The following is a 26,013-nucleotide window of genomic DNA, read 5'->3' as shown; positions in this document are numbered from 1 at the left end:
CACGTGGCCACCATGTGGATGAAGAAAATATAATATAGATCAACCAAATGAGTTTGGTGTCCGAAAATATTTGACAAGATTTAATCCCATAATCTGTAGATGCAGGTAAAAATACGCTCAGCATTAAATGTTGAATTTGAGCATGCACATAGATAAAGTCACTGACAATATCGCCCCGCCTACGACTGCTCAAATACATCATTAATCAATAAGTGAAATGAAAAATAAATATAATGTCATGATAAAGACAAAATAAAACTTAAAAAACAAAACTATGAACTATCAGCTCAAATCTGTCCATTCAATAACTTCAAACGCACAAAGAAGTAGAAAGCTGATGAAAAGAAGCATTACCAAATAAAGTAAGCAAATTAATCAGCAGATCCGAGTAAAGAGCAGTAGATAAGCAGCATGTTAACAGGCTATTCACAAATAAAAATACCGTATATTACAAGCATGAACCCCATTGTAAGTAGGAAAAGTGTAGATACAGCCAACTCCAACAACACAAGACTGCTGGTAGGTATCACTGAAGTGTTGACTAAGTTATGCTCTATGGACTACTATTTACAATACCAGTGGATGGTTCTATTACCTATGGTATTAAGGACACATCCACAATCCAACAATTGGCTTATTTATGACCCTTCCAATATTTGATTATATGTCAAAGTGATGGTTGATAAGGGACTCAGATATGATATCCCGATTCCTAATTTGATATCACCTTTTATTTGGCATCAGTTATAAATACATTCCAACAAGTAGGGCGGAAATACAAGGTCACACACCTGAAGCCAGTTATGAAAGCCAGAAACTTCTCCATTTTGCTTGATTTCTCCAACAAAAACGTGTTCAAATGCAGAAGAAGAGAACAAGAAGTACCACCTCGACAATAAAGTTCAAACCAAAGACTGTTAATCATTCTTTTAAAATCCTGGTAACTCCCCGATGCAATGCCCTTTGATACACAGATACTTATGAAGATATTTGACCGGTGCTGTTCTGCAGATTTCTTCTATGAAAGCAGCTTGCTCTTGTCTCTCTTCAGATGTGACAACTTCTTGTATCCTTGCTGAGGATTGTAGTTATCTAGAAGTGAACAAAAACGAGCAAATGTAGGCTTTCTGAACGCGTCATCACAAACCCAGGTAAAAAGGTTCCCTTGTGCCATATCTTCATTCTGGCAAACCTTTTTCCCTTCACCGCAATCAATTTCATAATCTTTGCCAGGCACCAAACGGGCCAAATCAAGATCCCAAAGTTTACTACAAGCTTGTGACAAATCAGCAAGTTCGTCTTCAGAGGGCTCAAGAGTGGCACCAATTTCAATGTCATTTGAGTATTCTTGCTCGTCAGCAGGTACTTTATAACCACCCCAGTGGTCCTTTATAATCTGTCAACAAGTTGAAAGGGTACATTTTTCAGTGAGCTTTTGCAGTATGAAGTAATCTGGACTGATTGCATCCCACACTGATAAGTTGATTAAACGTATCATGCCTGGTAACAACATTACCAGCATCCAAAAAAATAAATCATTTCAAGAGAGAAAAAGAATAATTCTAGTTCAATGTCTTTGCCTAAAATGAATCATCAAGAGTCATCCTAGACGCCATTTAGAATAAACCTTGTGTGACTTCCTTGGAGGTTTCTTGCCAACACTTTGCCATCCACCGTCATTTTCTTCATCCAGCTGAGAAAAAATAAAAATAAAAAATATTTTTTAATTGGGGGGACAAAAAAGCAAGGAGCCTACTCAAAACTTTCTAAAATGCAACGCATGCGAAAAAGCTAAAACTCAAAACTGAGATAAAGGGGAGAAAATTCACCGTTTGGGGTCTGCTCGAAGTGTTACAATTCTCAGCTTCCCACTTCTCCGGCTGGGGACTATACTGTTCCTGAAATGATCATATTTGTCAACAAAGACACAATATAGTTCGCGCAATGGGGTTTTTTCTACAATTAAGGAGTATGACTATTTGACCAACTAAAATATAAAATAGATCACCTTATGGGGCTTGTACGAAGTCTTGTAAATATCGTCTTGCCTATTTTTCTTGCCCGGGACGATATTGATCCTGCAATCACCGAAAAGATGTCAATATAAATTAAATTCTACATCAGTTGTGAGATTAGAGTGTCAAGATCGATTTTTTTTTTTTTTTTGAAGAAAAAAAGATTTCACCTTGTGTGGGGTCTGGTTGAAAGTCTGGAACTGTCACTTCCCACTCCTGCTGCTCAGGACGAGATCGCTCCTGCCAGTCAAATTCGCATTTTATCACAATTTTATTTTCGAAAACTTCAAGTTCATATCACAAAAGGAAAAAAAAAAAAAACAACGTCCACGATCCCAAAACCAAGTCCAAGCGCAAACCTCTTTATTCCAGTTATTTCCACCGTACCCATGTCTGCGATCACCCCCGCCTTCGTCGTTATCCTGATCTCCGGACACAACCTACACATTTTATCGCCGATCAAAGAAACATCGACCTTAAAATACTAAGTCATTGATTCGACGGAAGAGTAGAGCCAACTACCTCGGCCCAAGTGGATCTAGAGCGTTCGTTGCGGGACAGTGAATCGGGTTCTTCGTCATTGCCGAGGCGATCAAGAACAGCCCCGGCGAAGCCCTTAATCAGATCCTCCATATTCAGCGAGATGATTGCAGAAAGCGAGTGCGGCGAATGTGAGTGAGTACACCTTGCAACTCAAGGGGTTGAAGCGAGTGGTGGTTGGCGTGAAGTAGATGGGTCAGTAAAGACGAAGTGATGGCGGGTTATGGCAAAGTTAAGTAATATCTTTGGCCTGGCAAGCTTGTAATAATTTAGAAAAAATTGAACGCGCTTGATCTGATCGCCGCCACAGAAGGGCGATACACGTGTTGAAGATAGAGAATTTTGAGTATATTTCGGACGGGGCCACATGCAAACTCTTTATTTTAAATTAACAAGCTTATATATATTCTCCCTAATATAAGCTGTTTCTAAAAAGTTTTTTTTTATGATCCAGAAAAAATTTTAAAAATATCTAAATATGTATAAAATTAAATATGTGCTCATGTCTATTTTTATTAAATATATATATAAATATATATTAATAACATATTTTTTCATATTTAATGAAAAGTAAATAAAAAATTTATGATAAAAATTTAATAACGTAATTTATGAATAATACTAAAAAAATTCTCTTTTTCCCTGCATATAGGATTAGAGAGAGAGTGTGTATGTGAGAGAGAGGGAGAGATAATCATATAAAAAAATATTTTTAACTAGAGTGCAAGTGAAAATAGAGGAAAAAATGAGATATAAAAGTATGTTTGATATGTCAACGAAAATGAGATAAAAAAGAAAAATTCACGGGAAAAGATATTACAATACTCAAATGTTAAACCATTCAAGCATAACACTGTTGGAGCCCAAAAAAAAAACATCATTGTTCAAGAAGAAAAATTCAGGGAAAGATATTACAATACTCAAATGTTAAACCATTCAAGCATAAAATCATAAAAAATCATATTTCATATAACAAGATCTAAAAATCATGGAAAACAATTCAAGGAAGAAAAGGGATGAGGTCTATATGTTGGAAAAGAAGATGAAGATCACAACCTAGAACTGTGAGCCTTGTCTCAAATGGATGCTTGCATGGTTGTGCTCTTCAAGGTAGTGTTTCAAGTGAAGAATCATAATGGTGGCTGCCGAAGATCTTTAAGACCATGCATTGTCGGTGGAGGATTGGCATTAAGAATCAAATCTGATTTCATATCTATTTAATATGCCATCATTAAGAATTATAGTAGTGGTTAACCATTACCGTCGTTGCTACTGGTAGGTTGTTGTCATTGGTGAAGGTGAAGGGTGAGTTAGAGCTTGCAAGAACGATGAAGGAAGGAGAAGGCAAGGGTAAACAAGTCTAAGGAAAAAATGGAACCAATTTCTATTAGGCAAGACATGGAACCTTATTCCATTGATTTGTTGGAAGTGGGTTTTATAGAAAATTAGGTTCCATCGTACTAGACGAACAAAGATATTGGTTTCACTTGCCCCATCCAATTCCTTGCTACTAAATGGGCATTAAATCTTACACTTTTAACTATCTCATCAAAACCGATAAAAGTTGGTTAAGATATTTACAACTTCATAATACTTTTATGTATCTAGATTGTTTGTATAGGTCTGTGAATGAAATTTTTTTATCATTTTTTTATTTTTTTTATAAACATACGAGAAAAATGGCATTGAGTTGAAAAATTTATGATAGTGTAGAAAATGACTAAGCCTCAAACAACATCAACAGATGACCAAAAATTATGTTTGGGGTAAATTGAAACGACGTATATTCAAAAGGGTACAATTGCTAAAGTGAAAAAAGAGATGGGTGAATGAACTGTTGGCCCAGCAAGAGATTCAATAATGATAAGATTGGTCTATATCATGATGAAATAATTTGATCGAATCAGTTCCGATCTTTAAATCCCGTAATACTAGGAACCATTATCTAGATCATTGCCTCACATGAGACTCTGGTCTCAATGAGCTTTGAATCTTGCAAGATCGCAATCCTCATCTATAGATATTTTGGGACATGAGCTGGTAGTTACACATTGTAAATAAGAAGAAATGTATCACGCTCAAGCTTAACTTAACCCTTAAGATTAAGGATAGACGTACGAGACTATTCAAGGGGATATAATGTATCATGCCACAAATTTCATAGGCCATTGCTATTGAATCATTGGTATTTATGAAAACAACAAGCTCTGGATTCTGTAAGGGCAATTGCTTCAGTTAATTACTATAGAAAGGAAGAGAAAATCACATGAGAGGAGTTTCAATATAACGTCCTCAAAATTTTAGCCTGATTAACTAAGCTTAGCTAGGGTGATTAAGTTTATTAGTGAGGTGTGTATGGGCCAGAAAAATCTAACGGGCATATTTGATTGTAATTCTAACCCTGGTAGTATAATAAATGTTCTAGAGTATAAATTTATTGATGATCTTTGAATCTGTGGCTTATGGATCAAATTCTAAACTAGATCTGAAAATATATATTGATTTATTGAGATTTAGATGATTATTTGGGATGAGAAATGAATTATTATGGTTATAGGATTATGATTCTAAGCTAGAGACTCAATTTTTAATTTTTAGGTATTTTAGGTACGAATTTATGAAATAAAAAGAAAATTTTGATAATAGAAATTAGTTTAGAAGTTAATTTTTAGATTATTAATGTTTATTGATAATTAAAAAAGGAGTTAAAAATTTTACTTAATAGTATTAACTATAGATTTGTATTAAGATTGAGATTAGGAATTATGTTATATTTTTAATTCTATTATTAGAATTATTTTATTAGTTTAAAAAATTAAAACTAAATTTATAAATAATATGTTATTTGTAGATTGTATTACTGGTGAAAATTGTGGTGAGAGAGAAATTTTAAGGAATAATTATTAAAAAAGCCACAGATAACTATGCTTTTAATTTGTGATTAGTGTTAATTCATATTAATTGGGTGATTATTGAGAAAATATGAATTTTTAATATGTATAATTGTGCAATATTATTATGAATTTGTTTGATTATTGTGGGAAGTGTTGGGAGACTTGCTATTATTGTTGTATTTATGTGCCCGTGGTACGCTCCTATTGGAGCTCAATAGGTGGCTTGTAAGGGCTCGGGCTATTTACCTTTGGCCGAGTAATTTAGTACCGAGTGAGGGCTACGGCTCGAGGTAATAGAGAGATATAAGGATGGTTATTTGTGTGTATTGTAATATTTCTTATATTTGTTGAAATTATATTATTTTTAATTCTCACTTAGTAAGCACACACTTAACTGTTTGTATACACTATCATAAATGGCTTTGGTTACTGGGACTTTTGAGTCTCATTTGTGGTTAACAATTTTCAAGAGAAGAGCCACGAGTGACACGTGGAAGAGTCCCAGAGGCTTAGTGGTATAGATCCACTATCTCTTTTTGGGTATTTAATTTATGATTTATAATGTGTTATATTGCCAATATTAGGGCTTTTTGTTTATTGTCAATTATATGAATATATAAATGTAATCATGCCTTTCAAACTATTTTTATTTTTGGTACAATTTGGATGACTGTAATTTTAATATTAGGTTTACTTTGGATTGTTTAAAATGGCATAATTATAAGGTCAAATAACTGGCTTGTGTTGTGAAAATTGACTAAATTGCTTATTTTACTTTTTGGGAGTATAAGGATGGACAAATGTGATTTAGTTTACTTGTTGGGAGTATAAGGATGGACAAATGTGATTTAGCCTAATGGCATATGAGAGGTAAAAATTTATCTGAAATGTTATAGTGTGTGAGTTGAAGCCAATTATAAAATATTTTATATTGAAATTATTGATATAAAAAAGTGTTGGGTGGCTGTAACCCAACTATGGTTGAGTTAAATTATTTTTATAAAAAAAAATTTTTGTGTGTTACATACGAGACTATCAAGGGGATATAGTGTATCATGCCACAAATTTCATGGGCCATGCTATTGAATCGTTGGTATTTTATGAACAAGCTCTGGATTCTGTAAGGGCAATTGCTTCAGCTGAATCACTATAGAAGGAAGAGAAAGTCACATGGAGAGGAGTTTCAATGTAATGTCCTCAAAATTTTAGCCTGATTAACTAAGCTTAGCTAGGTGATTAAGTTTATTAGTGAGGTGTATGGCCAGAAAAATCTAACGGGCATATTTGATTGTAATTCTAACCCTGAATATGAGTTCGAAGTAATGTCAGGTTGCTTGGATGCGAAAAAAAGGAAAAAATCTAAAGGGTATAGGTCTGTGTCACACCCTGCGGCATGTGGACCATCCATCGTAGCACATGTGAGGCAATCAGCCAAAGAAGGACCTCTCCAGGCCATGCACCGCTCCGATACATGGTCATTTTTCTATGGATATATAGTGGCAAAACTAAAAAAAATAGAAGAAAAACAAAGGAGAAGCGAAAGAGAACCTAAAGAGCTCTATTACGGCTTGAAGAATTAAAGCATTGAGAATGTTTTAAAGCTTCTAAACATTAGTGGTAAGTTTCTCAAGCTTAAATCTCTCTTTCTTTTCTATTTTCTCTAGTGAAAAGTTGGAGTTTGGTTGAAAAAGATGGTTTTCAGTCTATAGAGGTTATGGGATTAACCCATTAACTTAAATAAAGTTAATAAGAGTTGATTAAGTTATTTAAACCTAGCATTTATAATTCCATGTGCTTTTGGTTGGTTGGGGCCATAAATGAATGAAAATCCACTATTAATGAGATGGTTAAGGCAATGTGATTTCATTAATAGTAATTTAAGAGTTCAATAAAGTTAATGCAAGTTAGAGGAAGATATGAAGCCTATTGGGTACCCTTGTATGTGAAGGGATTGAATCTTAAGAGTGAAAAAGTGTTAAATTAGATAGTGAAAATTATTTAAAAAGGGGTATTGATGATTAATATTATGGTTAAATATAAAGTAAGTGTATTTGGCATCATCTAAGCTTTGGAAGTGTGTATTTGAAAAGTAAACCTTTAATCTCTTAAATGTTTGAAATAACTGAGAGAATTCTTTCTCACATTTTATGTTTGAATGATTTATTTTGTGAATTATTGAAATGCAATTGTGGCATTTAATATTTGAAAATTAAGAATTATGTATATAAGGAGTTCAATGATCACGTGCAAGTAGAGTTCAATTATTTGAAGTGTGAAAAGTCCCATAAAATAGTGTTTTATGAAGTTCTATGTTATGGTTTATGTAGTTCAATGATTGTGTATTGTAGGGAGTTTAGTGATCATGTGATATGTGAAGTTCAATAATTACATGTAAATGAGGCATAGAATTACTATCCTATCTATAGGCCTCATCTTCTCTTAGATTATTAATGTGTATAATCTTATTTGATATTGCCAACTTAAAAAAACTCATATTTTGACTTACTTGTACTATGTGATTGTTGAATTATGTTATGCTTTTTGGCCCTAACATGGTATACGTATGATTATGAAATTTATATTAGAGCAAAATGCTAGTGCAAACAAGGGTTGTGTATGGCATGTGATTGATGATAATTAATTGATAGATTGTGTAATTGGAGCTCCCTTTTTTGTTTTGAGATTAAGGGATTAAGTATTGAAAATGTGATGTATTGTATTATTTATTATTCATGAGTCATGATATATTGCACAAGTCCGTTTTAGTCTTCTGGGTCAAGTCTAGAGTGTGTAATTGGCTTTTGGCACTTAAAATGTGAATTTGGAATGCATGTTTTGTGATAAGATTGAAAAGGAGTAGGTTTTTGAGATGAGTATTCAAATTTTGATTGAGAAATATTATGATTGTGAAATCAGTGTCATTAATTAAAGCTAAGAGAAAACTCTTTATAAACACTTAGATCACTTCAATCGGACATCAGATGGAGAAATGTGGCGCTACGAAAGTTCTCCCTAATTGCTATCAAATCAAAATACGTGTCATGTGCCATAGTGCACGATGCCTGAGCACCGTGACATATGGTATAGAGGCATACAAGCTGTGGCACATGTGTAATAAGTCGCGGCACATGCCTCCTTTTTGCGCATTTTTATTGTTTTTCAAATTTTATGCAAATGCTTTAAATTGTTCAAGGATCCCATGCTTTTTTTGCCTGCATTTAATTGCTTTGATTTGGAAAGGTAAATGAATGTTTTAAATGGTATTTGAACTTTGAAAACTCGAGATCTCATTTGTGTAATTTCGATAAATTTGGTATTTACCTTATTGTTGGGAGATTAGGGTGGATTGGTAAGAGTAACCTTATCGATTTAACTTGAAGATTTTACACTCAACAACAATCGATTGTCAATATTCATCTTAGCATTTCAATTTGTATTTCAAACAAATTTTTAGCATCAATTTTAACTTCATAACCTCTACAATCTTATACCTTACATATTTTTATTCATCAAACACTCGTTATTCTAATCTCATTGCATCTTTACATTTGAATAAGTTGTAAAAAGGAAGCTCAAGAATCCTTTGTTATTTCTTGAGACTCAACATCTCTGACACGTCTGGTAATTTTATTATTTACAAAGAACAATTACCATTACATGTTGATAGCATAACTTAAATCTTGAAACTCTAATGAAAAATTTGAAGTTTGGTTGAACATTTCCGTGACAAAATTATGAAAGCTTTAGTAAATGCTGTGAAAATTGAATAACCCAGCTACAAAAATTTTAAAGACAAGTTGCAGAGCAGTTTTAAACTATGGAAGGTTTGTTAATTCCATGATGGGAATTAGAAAAAGCTGAAATCGTATTTTTCCTAAACTTAACTTTTAAATCTATAATCTTATAAATTTGTGTTCCTTCTACATCATTCTCTTTTTCCTATTGTGCTCCTCCCTATGTTTTTCTCCTTTGCTTTTGGGCCAAAAGAGAGCCGGACATTAGCATTTTCGATCTTAGGCGAATGAGGGTTACCGGCTCTACGACCTCGCAAGGCACTACTGTAGAGCTCTTTGGGTACTACACCTTAAGGGTGCTTTCTCAAATTGAAAATGAAAACTGTCAAGATCTTCGCACTGAAAAATTTAGATTATTATCTATGTTATTTTAGGATGGATTTTCGTTGATCGGGTGCGAACCCGAAGTCAATTCATTCTCTTTGGCTGAAGTCAATCTTCATCAAGACAGCTGACCAAGTCGAAACCTACTGCTCAAGTCTGACGAATGGCATTCATGACTTGGTAAAGTTGAGATCAATCAACTGGGATCGGATTGCCACACTTGGCTTTCCTGATAAAAAAGAGTAGCTTTCCTTACTGATTGAACACTTTCCCCATCTCTCTTTTAAACAGATAGAGTTTTCACCTTGGCTTATCTATCTAAATCCTCCACTTTCCTTGTTCGTTCACCTGCCCGATCTGGTTCACCTTACTGGGTGAGAAATTATATTGAGTTCTTTTTTTTTTTTTTTTTAAATGATGTATTTTCCCCCTCACCATCGGGGCTCAAGAGGGCAGATAGCGGGCTCAATTCCCGTGGGTGCTTTTAAGGAGCCCAAAAAATCAGTTTTGGCCAGGCCTCTCAAAGGAAAACTCAACCACTAACAAAGATAGGCCCAAAAATTTACCCAAGAAAAGAGACAAAGCCCAAACTGCTAAACGAACCCCGAATTTCGCCGTTCCGGCGTCTGGAATCTTAAGATCAATGTCCTGGGGTGTCAAGAGCGACGAATCTGAGAGAAGGGAAAATGAAGCCAACAAGTTTCAGATTTGGGCTGCTCTTCCTGGTTCAATTGAAATTTCGATTCATCTAGCGCTGCTCTTGAAGAACAAAGCTCGTACTTATGGCGGCAGCGCCGCCGGCAATCGACAGCAGCAACGACACGGTCTTGACCGCTGCCTCACCCCCCCCACCCCGCGAAGCCAACAGCCTTGGCTGCTAGTCTGGGGTATCGTATGGACACGCCACCAAAATCCCAACGTGGGCATAATAAGCCTAAATGTAAACAATGCGGTAATGTTGCTCGTTCAAGGTTAGTTCTCTTTGTCACTCTTTCCGATCTGCTGTCTGAATTTATTTATATTGCAAATGGATAATTGTGGGGAATCAACGAGTGTGTTGAGGGACACCAAAAATAAAATAGAGAATTTTAATTACGAATTTGAAGGCCCCGGGGCACCAGTAATCAACAGTATACAGTGAAGTGTAAAATAGTCGAGAGATGTTATGATAAGCACTCAAAAGTATACAATGCTTGTAGCCCTAGCCATCATAACAAATTAAATTGATAAGGAGGATGAAATAAGGTGCAGCAGTCTTCTACTCTTATTCCACCGCTAAGCGAGCTCATCTTCATGGATCACACAATGCCATTAGGCTCTAGTAATAATTAACTGCTCAGAAGTTGATAATAGGGACGCATGGATTTTATTTGCTTACGCCTAGAATTTATCTTTAATGATTACACAGGGCCAACGTTTATTGCTGGGGTCAGTGACATACCCAGAAAACCCCAGTAGATCACAAGCTCACACATGAACTTATAGATTGCTTTTCTGCTTACTTAAATTTGGGTAATTTGACGAATAAAACCCATATTTATACATAACAAACAATAAAATGGACAGCAATTATAAGTCCTTCGAAGGTCATTGTAAACTTCAATGATGGCATATGTATGTTACTGCATTTGGCAAATATGGCTATGATGCAACCTCGGGATATTTTCAGACAAATCAGAAGAAATTAAGGAAGGGGCAGGGAGTAGAAAAGAATTATCCAGCAGATCAGAAATATTATCCTGTGGGTCCAGCAAATGAGGATTAAGTCATTATGTGTGTGGGGTGGCTTAGATTCAGTTTAGATGCTAGGATCATCTTTTGGCTTGCTTTAATATTTTGTTGATTGTTTTGTTGGCACTCAGATCATGTTTTGAGAGTTAGACATAAGTGAGGAGAGTGCTGGTCTCTTGAACACCAGTGAGGGATCTGTTATGTTACTTTCTATTTCTTTTGCTGTCTGTCTCATTAGTTGCACTGCTTCCCTTTTAAGGACACTGTTGATATTATCATAAATGAAAACCTCATTTCCCTTGTTTGGTCAGTTCTTCCATTTATTTTTCTTAAATAAACAGAGGTGTTCGTTCTTTTTTTCCAGTGTCTTCCCCAAAGTATTGCTAGGATATATATTTAATGTCATCTAATTATGGTGCATTCCTGCCCTACATGATGTTTCAAAGTCATGGTATCAATTCATGCAACAGATAGTATTTAGGGATGATTATTTTGTAGTATTTTTGTTGTATAAAGTGCAATTACCTTTGACTGGCCTAAGTAAAACTCTATCCCACCTTAAAAGAAGATGAATTGAGAAAAAGAAACAAAACCAAATGCTGCTGTCTTTGCAATCTATTTACTTTCTAGTGCCCTAAATGATTTTCCATATTTTGGTCTTAATCTCATTTTTAATATCTTTGGTAATGCAGTGTTGAAAGCAAATTCAACTATCCTGACAAGTCACCATCTTCTAGTGCTGCTCCACTTGAACAGCAATCCTCTAAACCATCTGCATCATCGTAAGTGTCTGGGTGGCAACTCCCCTTTTCCCTCCCAAATTTTGCATCACACCCATCCTTATGATTTTACATTTTTAAACATTTTGGCTTCCCTGAAATTTCCCGTTCAGAAATTAGGAGGCAAGTTCCCCCCCCCTCTTTTTTCCTGCAGTTCAGAGTGCCTTAAATAAAAGCGCAGCTGGATTTCTTGTTTGACAACATTAATGACATCAAGTATGCTATTCAGTAATTGCTCTAAGTTGTTTATGTGTTTCCAAACTCAGATATCTGACTAGAATCTGTGTTTCTTGTTGCTATAAAAGAATCAAGTAATGCCTTCTTTTTTCCTGGGTGAAAATTATTGAATGCTTTCTATATCTTTCATATATCTTTTTAAACAGCTATCTTTTGTATGTCCTTTCTGTCCAACACCTTTATTTTCACATCATACCAATTTCTTATTGCAACATTATTCCTGAGATTTCATTTGTCTTTCTAGCAAGCTTCTTGGCAGTGTTTATATTTTCTTGTCAAATCACTTATTTTTGAGTTGCGCATTCAGCAATTAAAGTGCCTTTCCTGCTTTTATTGATAGAGGACCTTTTTAAAACTGATATATTATTTCAGGAATTCAAGTAGAGTTGCATCCCTTAGACAACTTTCCAACAGTTTTGCCAGTTCAATAATTTACATGTTTCACTTCGGTCAAGGAAGCCACTACTAGGAAGGTAAATCTAAATCATAAAATGTGCTTGTTTGAGAGCTTGTTCTGTGCTGTCGTATTCTGTACTGAAGTGATAAGAATCATTACAGGATGCTGCAATCATTAATAAATGGAGATGTCCAAGTTAAAGGAATATACGGAGAGAGACATTGAAGTAGAATGATGCTTTTGACAGATACATGCAAAATGTAGTTTTACTGGAAGAAGTTCTATCTGTGGAGTCCCTGGAAGACAATTCACCTTCTGCATTGGTATTTAATCTGACTTCAACTGGGAACAGCGAGATGATGATCCCATGGTTGAACTTGCTTCTAAGATCTAACTCAACAAGAAGCGATAGTGTGAGAAATAGAATAAGACAGATTGTGGATGAGGGACTAAAGAAGCTTCTGAAGTGCGCTGTTAACGGTGACGTTGAAGAACCAAATGAAGCATCAAAAGGCCAAATTTTGAGGACTGAAAGGTTATCAGATATAAGTGATCTTTGTGATAAAATTAATAAAGCGAGGAACGAGGACGATTTGAAATCATGCTTGGGAATGAAGTCTCAACTCATCAACTTGGATGAAGGCTCGAGGAAACGGAATTTGAAGACAAGAAACGCACAAGCAGACTGTAGAAGGTGATTTGGCATCAGCGGAAGAATTAGATATTTCTTGCCAAAATTGGCTGTTGCTGGAGAAATTGATCAAGAAACTCTCAACAACATAGACAAACACTTGGTTCCCTTGAGCATGTCGATCAGTTGTGAGGCTAGATTTGTGAATACTTAGGCTTCAGCTAGATAAATAGAAGTCTATGTTGTTTATTTATTGCATTATAATATGGAGACCGCTGCTTCATCTTGTTTGGCAACGTCACGTTTATAGTTCCGTTATCTACTTGTATGTTGCCTCTAATGCTGTAATGTGGTGTTATCTGCCAAATGACGCTGCTTTAGTTGTCTTTATGGTATTGCCCACCCCCCTCCTGGCGCCAACACAAGAAAGTTGAATCGGTATCACTAGTTGGGAAATGGTACATGTTCATTCTGGTCGTGGTTGACGGCAGAAAAAGCAACAACGATGCACAATGTATGCACACTTGAGCAGAAGAGTGATTGTGTCTGCTGCCGGATGGTCACTTCGAGGTTGAAAGATAAAGGCCCCTAATACTGTCTCCCTCATTCCAAGCTGGAACACCTCCATAGGCTCTGGGATTTATGACTTGCTTAAAATTTGACTTCTGAAGGGAATGCGTAAAGCTGCTTACTGTCGTAGGACACCCTCATTGAGCGAAGATAATGGGTCAATGACAACACCCAATAAAGGTGATGAAAAAGCGGCTGTAACGTACGCCAACTCTGTCTCTGGATTGCCCTGCTCACCATATTTCAAGTGAAGAAACCCATTGGAATATGTGCTCTCCACTCATTTTCTCTCTCTAACGCTGGACAGCTAAAGGGGAAAACCTTCAATCATGGATGCTATTATCGTCAGCAATGCGCGATAGCTTGATCCACTGGAAGCCGGGTGCTTAAAATTTAATTATATGTGCTGTGGCAGCCTTTCGTTTGGTTAAATCTAGTTTGACTTTGGAAGAAATAAACAGATAAACAATCGATTCAAACGACTATTTGGTTTTCTACAATGGGATCCAAAGGCACAAGCCGTTGAGACCATTGCCACAGAATTCCATCTCTGTATATTTTGCTTTGTGGGTTTCTTAATGGACAAGTGCTTTTTCCTTGGCTTTATTCTTCTACATAGATCCGCAACTACTTTCTTGGTGGGTATAAAACTTTAATTACATTATTTCCCCTTGAAACAAGGCTGTTAATACTTTTTAAAGTTTCAATGGCTCTACTCATTTGAAACATCCACTTTTCAAAGAGTCTTTGTTAATTTATTTTATCAAACCCACCCACGTTTATGGTGCTCAATGTTGTCAATCCCTTGATGATAATAATGATTCTCTCTCACAGGAGTTTGCTTCGTTATGGAGTATAGACTATAATAATGTTAGCCCACCATAAAAGGGAAAGGAGCCATTAAAAGAAAAGAAGAGCCAATCCAGAGTGGGAAAATGCGTGATACGTGGTGCAAATTCTCCACTCTTAGTCACCTTTTTTCCCCCCACTTTCACACTCTCTTGATAAAAATTCACGTTCAATCGTTCATAAAAATTAAAATCATGCTTTGAATAATTTGTAATGGGAAACCAACATGCTCTAATTCTATGAAACCATGTATATAATACAGAGAAAGCTCAGGATACATCACAATTAAAAAAAAATGGAGGCTTCCCTAAATAAAGGATCATTAAGAAAACAACATAGACGTGAATGCAACAGACTGTGTGCTCTTACTTAGATATGTGGGATTAAGTAGAGAGAATAATATATTTGTTGCTGTGGGATATGGTGGTAAGGTTAGATATTCGTCTTTTTGAAAAGCAGGGCCATGTGTGAATGTGCAGCCAAGAATCGTGGGTTGTTGGCCATACGAATCATGACTTCTCTATAATCGTGAATTGGTACAGTTGAATCTTATTAGGGTTTGTGACTTATAGTGATTGATGCCATTCCGATGCCATTGGTTTTTGGACTAAGCTGTGCTACGAATCACAGCTTTCACTTCACCATATGATCCCATATATAGATTCAATGGAAAAAAATTGTCACTAATAATAATAAATAAAAACGATAATGATCTATTCCTGTCAAGAGCCAGGGGGCCACATGGTTGAGCACACTATTCTAAAATATATTAAGTGACGAATCTCACGTCGTGGTGGTTGATGCATCAGATAAAGATACTCTTCTTTTCTTGGCTAATGATGCATCTTCACATATCCATATAGAGCTCCAAACTCTCAAGTTAACTATACACTAGCATTTAATTAGTATGTTAATTACTTCCCCTACTCTTCATTACGTGCTTTTGGCACCGTGACTCTTCTTTTGTACTTTTCTACATAACCATGTATTTACCGAATAAAATATCAGAATTCAGAACCAAGGGGCTATATATTGGATTTATCAGGATGGGTTGTTTGATTTTTATAGCAATTAAAAGTACCGTATTTATCTCTTCATGCCAAACTAATTATCCTTTTCCCTTTGTTTTTTGGCCATTCCTTTACGTGCCTTTAGGTTCTGCTTGATTTACAAGTATGTTCTGCATATCAGTGACTCGATTACCTGTTAGCCGACTAATTGCCGGATTGTTTAATTAGTCATAATCACTTCCAAAGCATTATATTGATCACAACTCAGAATATGTGAATCCGTTGAGTTATTCTTTGAATTTTTAATTTGTTTTATAAATTTGTTAGCGATCGAGGCGTATATTGAGAAGCCCATTGAGGTTGAGATGTAATGTATTAAAAATAATACAAGTTATGAGGCAATTTGTCTTGGCTTCTCTAGATAGTGAGCTTCTAAATGGCACTAGCTAATAGCTAGCTACTCTCCAACTGTTTTTAAAGTGAAAAAATAAGACATTTAATTAGGTCAATGCTAGAGATAAGAAGGATAAAGTAAAATAAAAAATAATAAGCATAACAAACGAAGATGGCATCAGTATATTGTTTGTGGAAGGAAATTAATTAACCTGATCACAAATATGTGTATATGAAGCAATTTGATATTTATCATTACCACCTAAGCCCATCATCTATTGTGGGGTGAGAATGACAGGTTAGAGGAAGGCAATAATCTAAATTAAAAAAATGGAAAAAAAAAAAAAGCGCGTCTCATTATGATGCATGGTCCCTACCATGCCCTGAAATCCTTCAACACTTTGCAATGTCCTACTCAAGCAACCCAACATGTATCCGAAAGATAGAAACTGGTTAATTATCAAACATCAATGATCAACATATGCCTTAATTAAGAAATGCTTAATCAAAAACAAAAACCAACAATGCTTCATAGACACGGCGCGCAATTAGGGTTTTGTGTGATGAAGTCAAAGAAGGCAGGTGGGAAAAAAATTAAAATCATGGAATAACCAATTCCACAAATCACACAAATATTGATTGAGGACGTGCTGTGGAAGGGATTCCATAAAGCCAAATCCGAACAAGAAAATTCCAAATCCAAACACAGCTTAATTAACCTCATTTTTCCAACTCCTAATCGATGACTATATGTCGTCTATACATGGCGACCTCAATTATAGTACAAAAGCTTCATAATAGAGGTTATAATAATTCCACCTTTGAATCCAATTCAGCGTTCTTCTCTCTCTGCTAAATTAACCTCTTTACCAAAAAGGGATTTTGATTGGTGGGTTTGTATTTTAAATCAAAGAAACAGTTGAAGGATATAGATTGGAGTTTAACTTTAGCTATACAAAAATTGAAAGCAGAAACATCCTTATAAAAGCAGGCCTATACAAGACAAACTCATATTATTAGAATCAGACAACGATATGGCAACCCCCGATTACCTAAAAGGACAATTCATTGTACAGCAAGTAGAGAATTTCGATTTGTTTTTATTTTCAACTCTAAGTAGTGCTTCTAATAATCATACTCAATATAAATTAGTAATTAATTGCATCACAAGCAAATAATTATCTCAAATTTTACAGTCCACATACACGAGAATTAACTTTTAGGATTCACTCACCGGCTTGATCGATGCTATGCTGCTATATACACAATCATGCCTGATTGATTCGACCATTGTTCTTTTGCTTATTGTTCCTATCTCATGTGACGTACAATTCAAAGAATTGCTCATTAACAGATGGAAAGATTCCTCAAAATTCTCTGTATATACGAACAAATCAGTAAATCAAGTGATTTTGTAATTAAAGGCTTGGCTTCTCTCATCTTCTGGCGTGGTTCATGTCTCTTCAACAAGACTAATATTTAAAATCACTTCGTCATTTTTTCTATAAAAACACCAAAAAGATATTCATTGAAACTCGTTGTCTAACGAGCGATGTATTATTTATCGAGTCGTCTTTTTCAGATTCCATTTTCTTTTATTTTTCTGGATTCAATTTATCGTCTAGATTCCTCCAAAATTCGAAATGACCGCGCGTATATCTTTGAAATTTCAGATGTATGATATGAAATTGATGAGCTAAATTGATTCGAAAACGAGATTTCTAGTTAATTACTTGCCGTTTACTTGTATGAGCCAAACAATTGGTTGTTATGTTAAAAGGAAGAAGAAGGGGGGGGGGGAGCAGGCTATGGATAAATTTGACTGTGTTATCAAACCAAACCTTTGTTAACGTTTTTGTCCTGTGCAATTCACAAAGCTTTGAATAAAAGAATTTCTATGGGTGTATGATTGTCCAGTTCTCCTGCGTCGTTTTTGTAGACTTTCTTTGTTGACACGTAAACCCTAATAATAACGTTTAACCTACACGGACAATTCATGAAGCTGAGCGATCGATGTAAATGGAGCATATAATTTTTATATCTACGTGTATATGACTTGATCATATAGGCATGAATGTTAAAATTTAAAAATTTACTCGTCCTTCCATTGGTTTCTCCACTCGTTTCGTGACAGGCATTATTTTCCATCGGAAAGAAGAATGAGCTGGACTTTAGTTATTTTACATGTTAAATATCTTTCTCTCCTATTGGAATCTTGTGTACATCAAGCCAAACACTAACTACCAGTCTTCTCACACTGCATCCATTTCTCGTTTCCATTATTGACCATGTGAGCTACACCAGAGGACATGTCTATAACAGGGAAAATGAGTGAGTGAGAGTGAGAGTGAGAGAGAGAGAGAGAGAGAGATGGTCGTTGTGACTTGTGAGGAGAGGACCAGGCCAAAGTGGGACACACACACACACACACAAACTTATAGAACAAAGCTACATAGAAGGCTATAAAGCAATATATATATATACATACATAAAAATGGAACATGGGTGAGGACAAATAATATAAATATGGGGTTGCTGAATGGGTGGATCGGTTCATTACACTGCATTCCCAACAATGATTAAGAAAACTAAGCGCCAAATTATGGTTTGCTGAGAATGAGATGGCTGCAGCAAGATGCAATAAGCACGACCTAACCCACTCTTTTCAAAAGCAGATATGTGCCATAATACTATTTGGTACAGATATAGATTTATGTCAAACTCACATCACACAATATGTGTGTGTGTGTGTACGTACCTACCCATCGTTTTAAATATTCAAAACCAGCTTCATTTTTCCCACTGACCTTGAGGTCTACGTACACGTACAGCCCCACCTTCCAATTTGGATCTGTACGTGTCAGCAAGGCTCCTAGTTAAACCTGAACCGTGAATGTGCAAAGATGACGAATCAATCTGAGAGCAGAAGGAAAGTTAAAAGAAAGACGAAACGTCAAGAGTGAGATGAGATTTAGATCTAAAAGGAGATGAGATAATTAAAGTATATAATTAAGGGTGGCAAAACAGAACAAGGTGGGGGAAAAAGATCCAAGGATTGTCGAAGGTCCTCAATATTTGTAGGGTTGTGGCCTTGTGGGTGGCCTCCACGGATGCCAAAGAGTCACATGCAGGGCACATGACATGCTTGATTTGAAGGAATCGTGGCCAATAGTATGAATGGGGCGGTGAAAACTGAAAGAGATGCCAAGTGCCATACAAGTGCATGAAAATTGGGCAATAAGTTGGGGCCATAATTTTGATAGTTAGATCCAATTAATTATTATGGGGTACCAGTGGTTCAAGTACCCCTCCCCTGTTCCTATTAGTTTAGCCCATATATATATGCTGTGTATGGCCATGTGGGCCCAAACTTTCCTCGTCAAACCATTTTTTATTTTTATCAATTAACAGAGGCATGACTTTGAGCGGAGGGAATATATATTAATATTAATATTAATATTATTCTAAAATATGGTTATGAAAGGATGGAAGTGGAATTATGCTGTTCTGGAAAAAGCTAGAAAAGAGATGAGGAGAGAGGTTAATGCAGAGGAAGGTAGAATGCGTTTTATTGAAATAGTGTTGTGTTAAAGGCTTAAAGCTAAGGATCATGGTTTATAGAATAGTTAGTTGCGAAAGGTGAATTATTAAGGCGAGAGAGAGAGAGAGAGAAGGGGGGGGGGGAGGGTAACATGACAAAGCAACGTGGAGGCAAAGCAAAACAGGTTCATCAGATGACTGACACGCCCATATGGTCTGTGATTTCTGAGTCTTGGGGGCAGGGAAAGGAGAAAGCCAAGCAATTGTGCCAAAATAAGTATAATGTTGGTTGGGGCCTCATCTTCCCCACCCAAATTAATATTATGATTCATGGTTTTCATGTTGTGTAATTAATAGTGATGTAGCGCTGGTGGCAAGTTTTGGTTTAACGACAAAGGAAACGATGATATAAATTAATATTATAAAAGTAGATCAGAAAGTAGTATTTGGTTCGGTGGAATTGAAACTTGAATGAATGAATAAATGAATGTGGCACCCGAAACTTCTGAGCTTTGGTAGAGACAGCATAGGTTGTGAGAGACATTCAATCTTTTTCAAGCACGGTAAGTTTCGTACTGTCAGAAGAATCACCCCTCTTCCTCTTTCTCTTCACCATTTTCCAACCCTTTCACTCTGCTTTCTGATTTAATCTTAGAATAAAATATTATTTATAATTTGATCATATAAATTTTATGTTATCCGAGTGTGCAAGTTAGTTGCGATGAGAAAGTGTGGCCCAGCTGGTTAAAGAAATAAATAGGGTTTGGATTTTTTACATGTTCCTGCCGCCGTCCATCTGTTAGGTTCAAGGAAAAAGGGATAATTTTATTCCTGTGAAGTAATTGTTGTGAAAAATTGTTGCAATGTCAGCACACTCTGAATTTCCTCTGTTTCTCAAGAAGATCGTCTCTGCGCACAAGTTTTGGTCAAATTAACCTCTCCGCTTTTCTCTGTAGCTTTGACGAAATTAAATGAACCGTGAACATCAAGATTTTTCAACTCTCTATAATATATATATGTATATATACTGAGTCTCTCACGGATTCTGCATGTTTACGATGATTAATTAAAGCCACATTCCCATTCTTCCAACTTAAATCATCATTCATTATTCACATCCACGAATCTTCCTTTTTTTAAAAAAAAAATATAGTATTTTTTACAGTCATATGCTTCTATATCAATCAAAATACTACAAATAATACTGGGTTCTGTTCTGATCTTTTGTTTTGCGTCTTATACTACGTGCCACACTATGCTATATATAACTTTTGCAGAAAATAATAAGTTGGAAAAAGAGAGGGATATACATTATTGAACCGAGCACGCCACGCCAATGGTTGGAGTACAAAAAAAGTCATTGGAAATTGAAACGAAGTCGATAACTAGCAAGGTCCAGCTACAGAAGAGAGAGCCTCAACAAAACCAAAGGCAAGCAAGAAAATTTGGAACACATGCCTTTGCTCTGCTTATTGCATCCTAGACCGGCTCAGACCAAAAGCTACGAGTGAGAGAAAAGTACAGGTGGTGGATATTGAACTTCATATATACAGTGAAATTGTGTTACACTATTTAGATGCAACTTCCTAGCTAGCCTTAGGCTTGAGGAAGATTCGTGGTACGTGGTTGTATGTATATTCTTTACAGCTCGGTGTCATGTGTTGAGAGGGAACAGGGATGTGTTGTTTGCTAGCGAAGTTGGGGTTAGAATTGATTATAACAAGAAAAGCTAGTGGGTGAGAATCATTCAGAGAGAGAGAGGGACAGAAAACGAGAGGCTTCCTTTAATTTTCTTTGGTTTCGTTGTTACATGCATCTGTGTGCCTGACGACGCGTGAACCTTATTAATTGACTCTCGTTTTCCTAGAGGGAGAAAGCTTTGTAATTTATGCATATAATGCCTTTGTCTCGCCAGAGAGAAGAAAGTGACGGCAACTTTGAGAGACAGAGAGAGATAGATTAAAATGTTAGAAAATTCACATTTGAACACTTCATGGTTTTGTTTAATAGTGATACACTATACTACCTCCCTAAGATGTTCAGGTGATGTGCACAACATGTTAAAACACACCAGTGTACGGATCTAATGAAGTATAGCGTATCAATGACATCTTACAAGGAATTAAATAAAAGGGATTGGCACAAATGAAATTATTTTCGTTTAATTTGAGTTAAATTGTCCAATGAAAAGTGAAGTTTTTATTAATTTTAAACAAATATGAATAAAATAAAATTGAAGCTAAACAATAAATTCAACTTGAGATTAACAATTAAAGAGCACTCTAAAAATTTAATCCCCTTTTATGCTTTGTAATTCAACTTGTGCTAGGCTTCAAGTTTCAATTTAACTTTAAAATTAAGTATCTAAACTAGGTTTTATATATGTATGTATGTATGTATGTATGTATCCATTGATTACAAACTCATGATCTAACTATATTATAATATCTCAAGTAGATCATAATCAATTACACATGATTATTTAAGGCACTCTTAAGTATATGTTTATCTTAAGTGTAAATTAAATTAAATACAATCTTAAGCTGCTTAATGTACAATCCATTTGTTTGGCCAAAAAAAAAATGTACAATCCATTTGAGATACTACTCTATCAAAGGTGAGAACCAATTCAAACATACACTAAAGTTGGTCGCCAATAGTATGAGAACAAAGATAAATCTTATTAAATATTAAAGTGTTCATCAAAATTGATAAATCAGAAAGAAATCTACGTATAAAATATTAAAGGTTCATAAAACCTTTAAGGGAAAAAAAAAAAAAAGCTTGCCACTTATAGCTGTAAATATGCAAAATAATTCAAAAACAACCAAGAATTGAAGGTATAATAGAAGAAAGAAGAGAATCTAAAAAGATCCGACAAAGAAGCTCCTCAATAACTCTCCAAACTTTTATCTAGCCACCAAACCTTTGGTTGATGCTCCAAAATTATCTTCTCTATTTCAAATATAAACTTCAATCCTTTGAAAGTCTGCAAAGGCTTTTATATAACTTTTTCACACTCCTTTGGCCTTTAATTCCGTCTTATCTCATCTGATTTGATAAAATAGTGTTTAATTTTGCATTTGAATTTTAATTAAAATTCTGCCATGTGTTTTTTTGCATGTCCATGCATAGTCATGTCCTTCAGTTCCATTTCTGTGTGCGGTCGAACTACAATGGAGCAATCTCTGCAAGCTCCTATGCGCGTGGTCGAACGTCGAGGCTTCATATGTTCGTGCGTAGAGAAAATTTCCTCATACTTGTTCCGTGTGCAGTCGAGCTTCCGAAAGATGGTTTTCTTTGTGCTGGATATGTCCACAGGCGGAGGTTTTGCACTCTTTACACGTCCGCGCACGAACGTAGCTTAATTAATTCAATGAGTTTCCTCTCCTTTCTTACATCCTGCATGAAGAAGACTCAACTCTTCCGTTGTCCATGGGCAGAGATCCATTTTTGGGCTTGATGGTCTGGCTTTGACCTAATACTTTTCATTTTTGGCCTTTTATATGTTCTCTTCGTTCATTTTCCCAACAAATGCCTAAAAAACAGTAAGTGAGATATTATATCCAATTTTCTATTAATTTACACATTAATGAGCCAATAAAAGAGCAAAAAATATATATGAGTTTAAGTAAAATATCTACTTATCACCAGGTATAAATGAACTTGAATACTTCTCATGGCATAAAATTAGACTTGATAAATAATATCACTTCTATCCTAATTTATAAGACATTTTTGTGGGGGATTTAGTATTTTAAAATATAAAACACTTTAATAAGAACAGTAATTTGCTTATATTACTCTTTTAATTATATTCTCTTTTTTTAATATTTTTTTAATTGAAGGACATCTTTAAAAGTTTATATTTTTTTGTCTTAAAAAAATAAAGTTATTAAGTGTATTTAATTAATGAGATTTTTTTTTTGGCAGATGTGATCTAATTTAAAAGTGTCTTATAAATTAAAATGGATGGAGTGTATAATAGATTATAGAGTGATCCATAAATTCAAGTATTGATGTTTTGATTGATAAATATGATCCTTTAAGCCGGTGTACATTTGTTTTCTCTCTCTGTTTGGGACAGTCGCTCCTTGTGATAACATAGCTCAGTTAAATTAATGATGCCGAATATTGATGTTATGTTAATACTGTGGTGCTTAGCTTGTGCATGCCAGCAAGAGAGGCAGGTGAGAATCCAATCTATAAAGCCGAAAGAGAGTACTGAAAGAAGATTCATGTGGGCGTGACGCCACTTCACACACACAAATAGAAGCATACTGTAATCTTGTACATGTCCACACACATATATGTACAGCTCGTTTTTTCCGGCTCAAGATATTTTCATGGTTCAAATTCTCTTTTCCCTCTTGCCCACAATATTTCTCTTGCATATTTATGTCGAACAATGAATCAATTTTCTACAATAAACTTCAAATCTTCAACCATCCCATGTACATTACTTTCATGCATCAAAGTTTGATTTTATATTCGACTAGACAAAGCGAGAAAATGATCTTTCATCAACTATGAGTTCTAAGATAACAATATATATATTGCTTTCCATTGAATTAATAAAATTGGCGTGTGGAATATATTTGTTATCTGCATACCTGCTGACTTAATGGTTATGAATCGAACCAATTAATTTGATTGAACCAGATAATTCAAATTTAATGATGTTCACATGAATCCAACTTGACCTTTAAAAATTTGAGGTCCACTTTTTATATCCCTTCTTTTCACAAAGGGTCCACTGTTTTTCCGGCACGAGAGGATCAATCGGATGTATTGTATTCAACTATAAATTGTGTGTTTTGGAGCCCATGGGAATAGCTTAATTTATTTAATTGCAATATGCAGACGGCTCTCTCTCTCTCTCTCTATGTATATATATATAGATATGGTTTTATCCGCAGAGTAGTTAAGGTTTTGCTATACTGTACACACGTTATATACTCTCAGTGTAGCTTTTAGTTGGGATAATGTAACTTTTAGTTTGTTTGTCTCAATTATTAATTTAGTCCCTCAAATTTAATTTTTACTAATTTAGTTTTTTAAGTTTATTTCTTTCATTGATTTGGTTCTTATTATTTAAAAAGGAGGTTACATTATTAAAAGTTGCTAACATGAATAATAAAATATTGATATGGATTAATAAAATAAAATATTATAATGTAAATAAGAAAGAACAGACTGTAAAATTTTAAAAAACAAGAGAACAAAATACAATATAAGAGATTATATTAATAAAAATTTAACTAATTTGAGAATTAATTTATTCTCATTTAATTGCATATAAATGTTAAGTCACCAATATACTTTACATATTATATTATTTTGAGAGTCAACTTATATTTTAAAATTTAAAAGACTTACATGATAATTTAAAAAAACATAAGATACCAAATTGATGAAAATTAAATTTGACAAACCAAAATAGACAAATTTAATAGATTAAAAGTTTTACTATCCCTTCATTTTTCATATGTTAAACCCGCAAGTTATGTTCATGAAGTCGTTGAATGAGATCGGAGGTTTGCGGCAAAACAATAACAACAACAACAACAACAAAATCAATGGTTAAAATTTGAAAAACGGTTGATGTACTTGAGGATATATCAATGATTTCGTGGGAAATGAGAAAAAGAAAAAAAAAATCAAAGAGATGGACAAGTATAAAATTTATGGGAACGTAATTCATCCACGTCTTGGGGTGATGTTTCAAATACCTAAACTAAGAACAATCCAAAAGTTCGGCACCGCTTTTTGTTTTATAAATTCCTTCTCTTAAAGAAACCAATAATCCAAAATAATAATAATAATCAGATAGGAAAGACAGGGAGGGGTGTTTCTCTTAGCTTGTCTGTGCATGAAAAACGACTATAAGAAGATTCAAACTCATGTATATCCGCCACATGATAGCTAGATGTGGCTCTATATATGTGCAAATGTTAGTTGGTCCCTGACGTAATTATTTGAACCCATCCTCACCCCATCGGTTGGGAATTAATAATCAATCACTCTCTAATTTGAGCATCCTCATCCCCCATACCCGTTATAAATCAATGAAACATTCATGCATAAATCACGCATAATTCAACAAAACAAACTTTGTAATTACAGTAAAAAAAATGACAACTATCATCCCAAGTTCAGCAAAAAGAGACCAAAAAAATAAAATAAAATTCAATCTAATTGACTTGTCCAAAACTCTTGACCAGATTAGTCAGTTAAATTAATTTGGCTTGGGTTTTAATACTATACTTGTAAATTATAAGGACTAGACACCTCTTCCACCGGTATAAT

At 34.9% G+C, this 26,013-nt stretch overlaps 1 long non-coding RNA gene and 1 pseudogene across 1 annotated transcript; both read right to left on the bottom strand.

Annotated features, from left to right (window-relative positions):
* Positions 1-529: 529 nt before the first annotated feature.
* On the bottom strand, positions 530-2,092 carry LOC129322002 (uncharacterized; annotated as a pseudogene).
* Positions 2,093-2,228: 136 nt separating this feature from the next.
* LOC129284489 (uncharacterized) lies at positions 2,229-2,716 on the bottom strand. The gene is made up of 3 exons (XR_008586875.1): positions 2,538-2,716; positions 2,375-2,455; positions 2,229-2,255 (listed from the first exon to the last, which is right to left on the bottom strand). It is a non-coding gene; the product is annotated as an uncharacterized LOC129284489 (long non-coding RNA).
* Between the last annotated feature and the right edge of the window lie 23,297 nt (positions 2,717-26,013).

The sequence above is a fragment of the Prosopis cineraria genome, unplaced genomic scaffold (assembly GCF_029017545.1).
Source record: "Prosopis cineraria cultivar Desert tree isolate PC_DT_omini unplaced genomic scaffold, ASM2901754v1 PC10, whole genome shotgun sequence".
Classification (NCBI taxonomy): Eukaryota; Viridiplantae; Streptophyta; class Magnoliopsida; order Fabales; family Fabaceae; genus Prosopis; species Prosopis cineraria.
Note: the sequence above shows the minus strand (reverse complement) of the source record. Positions and strands in the feature narration are given on the sequence as shown.